Raw genomic sequence first — 8,355 nt, forward strand, 5'->3', positions numbered from 1 at the left:
TGGTGCTGAATGCCAGAGGACCTTTAAGAAAGCAAATGTTTCTCTGAATGGCTTACAGGGGCCCATCTCCAAATTGGTAGGCATTACCTACCATCTTGCTAGGTAACTTGGGCTTTACAAAAGGCAAGATATAGGTAAAGGAAGATATAATAATAACGAAGGCCATTGAATTCCAGTTTTCATGGAAAATGCTGTAGAATTCGATCCTAAAAATATTGGCAACTGTCCCAAAATATCATATAATAAAAATGCAATTTAACTTATTCAGTCATCACAAGTCAGTAGCTCTGGTAATGATACATTGGGCAAAAAATTCGGGGGCTTTACACAACCCGTTAACACCAAAAAATGGCAAGGAGATTTTCTGATGCAGCACTGTAGCCCATGGTCCTGGGGGTTCAAAGAAGCCATCAGGTCCTCTACCAGCAGGGGGCAGGAAGCCTTCAAGGCAAAATAGCAGAAGGCTGTGGGAGAAGATAGCTGAAGCCATCAGTGCAACAAGTGTTTTCTCCAGGACCTGGATCCAGTGCCACAAAAAGTTTAATGACCTCACACGAGTGGTCAAGGTCAGGGAATGCATCTTCAAATGCCATATCCCACCATCTGCACTACAAGCCTCACACACTGCTCAATGCACCACACCCCCATCCCTCAACTAACAACAATCTCTAGCAATCACCACTCGTACCTCACAATCATAGCTTCACTTCACCCTCACACTGAAGGGATAATTACTAGTCCTAGCCCTTTTCGAGCTACCCCAGAACAGGCGTATTCCCCAGACGTTCACCTTCAACTAAAGTTAAAGATAGCCGAATTCTATAAGATGCTTAAATGGGTCTAAAGGTTCAGACTATCTCTCCCTAAAGGAAAGGAATGACGTGAAGATGTTACCATCCTCCGGATAGCACTTTTAATAAGTTTAACCAGACTGTAACCTTCTGGATATTATGAGAGTCCGGAATACCCCCAGAACTCTGCAACTCTTCACCAAAGAATTTACTGAGATTTGAGTTCGCGAGTTTGATACAGAAATACTATTTGAGACAATTCTAAAAATATCTAAATTTATTAAAGAACCGACATGTAGTTAACAGCTGGTGAGTCCATCGCAACATTACAGTTCAAAAACAAATAGCTTACATTTCTTATTTCTCAGAGATCCTTATTTTCAAATAACAACAGAAAATGCTGGAAATACTCAGCAGGCCAGGCAGCATCCGTGGAGAGAGAAACAGAGTTAACATTTCAGGTCTGGGACCCTTCATCAGAACTGGAAAAAGCTGGAGATGTAACAGATATTAAGCAGGTGCAGAGACAGGGGGTTGAGGGGGGGGGGGTTTAGGAGGGGAGGAAGAAATAGAAAGAACATCCTGTACTTTTGTAAGAGGCAGGAAAGATAAAATGTTGCAAATGGGAATGGCAAAAATCATACTGCATGAAAAATGGGGGCAGGGATAATTATCTGAAATTGTTGAACTCAATGTTGAGTCTGGCAGGCTGCAAAGTGCCCAATCGAAAGATGAGGTGCTGTTCCTCGAGCTTACGTTGAGCTTCATTGGAACAATGCAATAGCCCGAGGACAGAGAGATCAGATTGGGAGTGAAGCGGTGAATTAAAGTGACAGGCGACCGGAAGCTCAGGGTCACCCGTACGGACTGAACGGAGGTGTTCCGCAAAGCGGTCGCCCAATCTGCGTTTGGTCTCCCCAATGTAGAGGAGACTGCATCGTGAGCAGCGAATACAGTATATTAAATTGCAAGAAGTACAAGTAAATCGCTGTTTCACCTGGAAGGGGTGTTTGGGGCCCTGGACAGTGGGAAGGGAGGAGGTAAAAGGGCATGTGTTGCATCTCCTGCGCTTGCATGGGAAGGTGCTAGGTGAAGGAGCAGGGCTGTTGGGGGTGATTGAGGAGTGGACCAGGGTGTCGCGAAGGGAGCGGTCCCTTCGGAATGCTGAAAGGGGAGGTGAGGGGAAGATGTGTTTGGTGGTGGGATCACGTTGGAGGTGGCGGAAATGGCGGAGGATGATCCGTTGAATGTGGAGGCTGGTGGGGTGAAAGGTGAGGACAAGGGGAACCCTATTGTGGTTCTGGGAGGGAGGGGCAGGGGTGAGAGCAGAAGTGCGGGAAGTAGAACGGACACGGTCAAGGGCCGTGTCAACCACAGTAGAGGGGAATCCTCGGTTGAGGAAAAAGAAAGACATGTCAGAAGCACTAGTATGGAAGGTGGCATCGTCAGAACAGACGCGGCGGAGATGGAGAAACTGGGAGAATGGAATAGAGTCCTTACAGGAAGCGGGGTGGGAGGAAGTGTAGTCCAGGTAGCTGTGGGAGTCGGTGGGCTTGTAGTGGATGTTTGTTGAAAGCTGATCGCCAGAATTGGAGACGGAGAAGTCAAGGAAGGGAAGGGAAGAGTTGGAGATGGACCATGTGAAGGTGAGGGCAGGGAGGAAAGTGGAAGTAAAGTGAATGAACTTATCCAGTTCAGGGCGAGAGCAGGAAACGGCACCAATACAGTCATCGATGTACCGGAAAAAGAGGTGAGGGAGGGGACCTGAGTAGGACTGGAACAAAGAATGTTCCACATGTCCCATGAACAGGCAGGCATAGCTAGGGCCCATGCGGGTTCCCATAGCAACACCTTTAATTTGGAGGAAGTGAGTGGAGTCAAAGGAGAAGTTGTTCAATGTGAGAACAAGTTCAGCCAGGTGGAGGAGGGTGGTGGTGGATGGGGACTGGTTGGGCCTCTGTTCAAGGAAGAAACAGAGCGCCCGAAGGCCGTCCTGGTGGGGGATAGAGGTGTAGAGGGATTGGACGTCCATGGTGAAAAGGAGACGGTTGGGGCCAGGAAACTGGAAACTGTTAAAGTGACGGAGGGCGTCGGAAGAGTCGCGAATGTAGGTGGGAAGAGACTGGACAAGGGGAGAAAAAATAGAGTCGCGATAGGAAGAGATAAGTTCCGTGGGGCAAGAACAGGCTGAAACGATGGGTCTACCAGGGCAGTCCTGTTTGTGGATCTTGGGAAGGAGGTAGAAGCGGGCTGTGCAGGGTTGGGGGACTATGAGGTTGGCGGCCATGGAGGGAAGATCTCCAGAGGAGATGAGGTCAGTGACACACTTGGAAACAATGGCTTGATGTTTGCTAGTGGGGTCATGGTCCAGGCGGAGGTAGGAGGAGGTGTTGGAGAGTTGGCGTTCAGCTTCCGCACGGTAGAGGTCGGTTCGCCAAACAACAACAGCACCACCCTTATCAGCAGGTTTAATGATAATGTTCGGGTTGGATCGGAGAGAATGGAGTGCTGCAAGTTCAGAGGGAGTTAGGTTGGAGTGAGTGAGGGGAGCAGAGAAATGGAGACGGCCAATGTCACGTCGGCAGTTAGCAATGAAAAGATCTAGAGAGGGTAGAAGGCCAGAGGGAGGGATCCAAGTAGAACGAGAATTTAGAAAGCGGGAGAAAGGATCAGCGTGCGGGGGGAAGACTCCTGGCCAAAGAAGTGGGCACGGAGATGAAGGCGACGGAAGAAGAGCACAGCATCGTGCCGAGCTCGTAATTCAATTACGTGGGGGCGTAAGGGGATGAAGCTCAGGCCTTTGTTGAGGACTGAACTTTCGGGGTCAGAGAGGGGAAGGTCAGAGGGGATAGTGAAAACACGGCAGGGGGTGAGACTGGAAGAAGGGATCGGATCGGAGGAAAGTAACGGGGAAGAAGGTTCTGGGGGGGCGTTGGTGTCCACGAGTTGACAAATCTTGTGATCCTTGACATCAGAAAGGAAGAAAAAAAGTTTTTTGTTGAAGCGTCGGATGAGTCGAAGGATGAAATGGAACTGTGGACCCGGACAGCATTGAAATAGAGTGTGTCGGTGCTGCTGAAGAGAGAGGTCGAGGTTGTTCATGTGGCGGCGCATGGCGTTGAGCGTGGATCTCAAGATGCGGCGAGAGCAGTAGCTTGAAGAACGATGAATATCGAGGAGATATTTGTAATCCTGGGTGGATCCAAAACATGAAGGGTGGAAGTTTAGTTGGAATCCATGTGGAATAACTCTGAACCGGAGACAGTTACTGAGGAAAGAGATGTGGCTGTGAAACCGAGTCTTGGCAGATACCTGGTCAAAAACGAGAAGGGAAACTGAAAGCAATGAAGATGAACAAGGTTGAATAGATAAACGGAACTCCCGTCGGAGAGAAGAGCAGAACTTCTTCAAGGTAGGCATTCCTAGAAGAGAGGCGGCAGTGAACCAAACACTAATATAATTGCAAAATACTGCGGATGCTGGAAATCTGAAATAACAACAGAAAATGCTGGAAATACTCAGCAGGCCAGGCAGCATCCGTGGAGAGAGAAACAGAGTTAACGTTTCAGGTCTGGGACCCTTCATCAGAACTGGAAAAAGCTGGAGATGTAACAGATATTAAGCAGGTGCAGAGACAGCGGGGGGGGGGGTGTTAGGAGGGGAGGAAGAAATAGAAAGAACATCCTATACTTTTGTAAGAGGCTGGAAAGATAAAATGTTGCAAATGGGAATGGCAAAAATCATACTGCATGAAAAATGGGGGCAGGGATAATTATCTGAAGGGAGGAGGTAAAAGGGCATGTGTTGCATCTCCTGCGGTTCACCCCACCAGCCTCCACATTCAACGGATCATCCTCCGCCATTTCCGCCACCTCCAACGTGATCCCACCACCAAACACATCTTCCCCTCACCTCCCCTTTCAGCATTCCGAAGGGACCGCTCCCTTCGCGACACCCTGGTCCACTCCTCAATCACCCCCAACAGCCCTGCTCCTTCACCTGGCACCTTCCCGTGCAAGCGCAGGAGATGCAACACATGCCCTTTTACCTCCTCCCTTCCCACTGTCCAGGGCCCCAAACACCCCTTCCAGGTGAAACAGCGATTTACTTGTATTTCTTGCAATTTAATATACTGTATTCGCTGCTCACGATGCGGTCTCCTCTACATTGGGGAGACCAAACGCAGATTGGGCGACCGCTTTGCGGAACACCTCCGTTCAGTCTGTACGGGTGACCCTGAGCTTCCGGTCGCCTGTCACTTTAATTCACCGCTTCACACCCACTCTGATCTCTCTGTCCTCGGGCTATTGCATTGTTCCAATGAAGCTCAACATAAGCTCGAGGAACAGCACCTCATCTTTCGATTGGGCACTTTGCAGCCTGCCGGACTCAACATTGAGTTCAACAATTTCAGATAATTATCCCTGCCCACATTTTTCATGCAGTATGATTTTTGCCATTCCCATTTGCAACATTTTATCTTTCCAGCCTCTTACAAAAGTATAGGATATTCTTTCTATTTCTTCCTCCCCTCCTAACACCCCCCCCTGTCTCTGCACCTGCTTAATATCTGTTACATCTCCAGCTTTTTCCAGTTCTGATGAAGGGTCCCAGACCTGAAACGTTAACTCTGTTTCTCTCTCCACGGATGCTGCCTGGCCTGCTGAGTATTTCCAGCATTTTCTGTTGTTATTTCAGATTTCCGGCATCCGCAGTATTTTGCAATTATATCCTTATTTTCAAATCTTTACTTCGTTACATTTCTACATTTCTTACTTATTTCTAAATCCAGAACATCCACCAAAATCAAATTATAAGTACCTTTTAATCCCCGAGACTCAAAGTTAAAAACTTACAGAGATGCCTCTGAAGTTAAGAGAAACGCTTGCCCGTTTCCAGCGACGTCTGACTTTTCATCTGAAAAGCTCTTATTTTTATATTCTTTTTTCAATGGTATCTCCTTTGAAGCTTTCTGCTGATGTAAGCTTTATTCATTCTTTGTGTTGACTTCTTTCTATTCTTAATGCCATTTCAGCTGCCAACTCTCAGACTTCTGTCTCTACCTTTAGGTGTTCCAAAACGTATCATAAAAACAATATGACAGTAGTATTTATTTGATGTCATTCTTATCGATGGTTTTCCATTCAATTCTTAATATTGGCTGAACTGGTTTTAGCAGATGTCATGACTCCTAACTGCTCCAAGTTCAATACAAAAACCATGTGATTGCTTGGTGTCATCTATTGAAGTCATATCTTCAAAGTGTTCTGTTGGTATCATATTTACTACATGTAAATTAAAGACACTTCAACTAGGGTGTTTGTTTTCCTAGCCATCTTAGTTGGTTATATTAACAGACTTTGGGACTCCATATTTCAAGCTTAACATAAAAACTATTTGACCAGCAGGTGTTTCTTTTACTTGATGTCATCTTTTCAAAGGCACATGCCTCTTTTAATGTTTCTGTGTTCCTGTTCAATGTGTTAGTTTTTAACACTTTAAACTGGGCATTTCATTGTGTTCCCTCCAAACTCCAGATTCTCTGGAAGCAACAAACTGCTATTTCAATAGGGCCATTGTTTTAGTATTTTTAACCAATTCCCATTTCAAAAGCTTGTGGTGTTTACAACTTTGTTAACAACTGATCTTTATCTCAGAGGTTTTTTAGATTTTTAAACCCAGTTTCTCATGTTTTAATAATATCAGAAGGTTCATAGGATGGTGTATTTTTCTGAATTATGGCATATTCCGTCACAACACATGTACCGCTGCTGCAAGACTCACACCCATATCTCATACCTTGCACACACTGCGAGCTACTCAACCACGATAGACACATCACCCAAACACATTGCACCACACTCACTGACAGACTTCACTGTCCCTTGCAGGCAAAGGTGGCTCATAACCACCGGGAGCAGCAGCAGACGGGTGGAGGGGAAACCCGTCTGCAGAACCTAACAGAGCTGGAGGAAGCTGTGCTGGAGATCATTGGAGGAGCTGTCACAGAGTCTGTGGCGAGCGGCGATGTTGAAAGCATTGCTAATGATGATGGTAATCTCATACCTAATCCTTTGTCTCACATCCCACATCCTCCTCATCCCACAATCTCTTCTCACTTACAAGCTGCTGATGGTGTATGCATAGATATCTTGCTTTCCCCACCTCCCCTCACCACAGCCTGACCCTTGTGCCTTTCTCCTTTCAGAGACCCAAGATGTCCCACAAGCACAGCCTGTCCCTGAAATGATGGAGGAGGAGAGTGAAGGAGAAGAAGAGGCACTGCCACTGAATCTGACAATCGCAGGCACCAGCTCAGAAAATGGCAGTGCACAGACTTTAGAGGGTAGCATAGAAGCGGGATCTGTACTTGCTGAGTCTCCAGGCTCAAGTGGGCTGCAGCCAGGCCAGGGGAAAAAGGTAGCTCGTGTGCCAGCTCCTCGGAGGGCGAGTTCGCACACGAGTCCTGCTGCATAAGACTCATATGATAACCTCGATGGGGCGGCCTTCAGAAGAAGGGTGATGGGTACGCTAGGTGCAATGGCAAGCCTGCCAAAGAGCCTCTTGTCGGTGCCAAGAAGCATGGAGGAGTCCAGCTCCAACATTGGCCGGGGCTTTGCACAGAGCTTAGAGCCCATGATTTCAAAGTGGGAAATGATGGGCAACTCCAGGAGAGACCTTGTGGACCCAGCCATGATGCTGTGTGTGATGGGTGATGTAGCAGCTTCCATTGCAGCACAGACAGAAGTGACCCAACATCTCAGTGCTGCAGTGGAAGCTCAGACGGCTGCCATCGTGGCTGGGTTTACGAGTGTGGAAAGGGGCTTCCAGGGTCTCACAGCTCTCCAGCAATCTGTCCCCCAACAGATGTTTAGGAATGCTGAGGAGTTGGCAGTGGCTCTATGGAGCAAGAACCTGCTGTCCTCTCTCAGGATGACAGCATTTGTACTCCCACCACTGCCACTCCACCGGAGCCCTTGCTGCTGCATGTCATCCAGCCAGCCCAGACTGCTGCTGCCCATGCCGTGGTGGTGGAGTCTGCAGCCGGCCTTCCAGGCTCGAGGTTGTCCTGCAAGGCCATCTGCAGTCTCCCCCCCATTGAAAGTCAGCAGCCTTCCACCAGCCATGCTGCAGCCACTGGGGGAGCACTTCGTAGGAGCACTAGAGTAGGTAAAGGATCATGAAAGGTGGACACTAAGGGAGTGCACAAGGATGATTAGTTGACGTTGTTGTTTCAATATTAATTTGATAAATTTATAAATTATGTTTGGAATGTTTGTTTTGTGGTGGTTCTCAATTCCGCTTTGTGCCCAGGTGGATGCTGCGCTGTGATGTTCTGTGACAGAGGGATGGTAAGATGGTGAGCAACGGGGATCTGGGGTTTCATTCAGTGAAACTGGAGTCTGATGAGGCGCTCACAGATAGCCCGTCCAGAACGGGGATCTGCTGCCCGCTTCCTCCTCCTCCTGAGGTGGTCCCAGAACCTGTGGTGGCAAGGGCCCCACCCTCATGTTGGCCAAGTTGTGGAGCTTGCAGCAGATCGCCACAAAATGGGACGCCCAAT

General features: G+C 48.0%; 1 pseudogene; it reads left to right on the forward strand.

Moving 5' to 3' along the window:
* Positions 1-348: 348 nt before the first annotated feature.
* On the forward strand, positions 349-8,133 carry LOC147114781 (uncharacterized; annotated as a pseudogene).
* The last annotated feature ends 222 nt before the right edge of the window (positions 8,134-8,355 follow it).

This window comes from Somniosus microcephalus, chromosome 7 (genome assembly GCF_052327205.1).
Source record: "Somniosus microcephalus isolate GS21.2 chromosome 7, FLI_Smic_1.0, whole genome shotgun sequence".
Taxonomy (NCBI): Eukaryota; Metazoa; Chordata; class Chondrichthyes; order Squaliformes; family Somniosidae; genus Somniosus; species Somniosus microcephalus.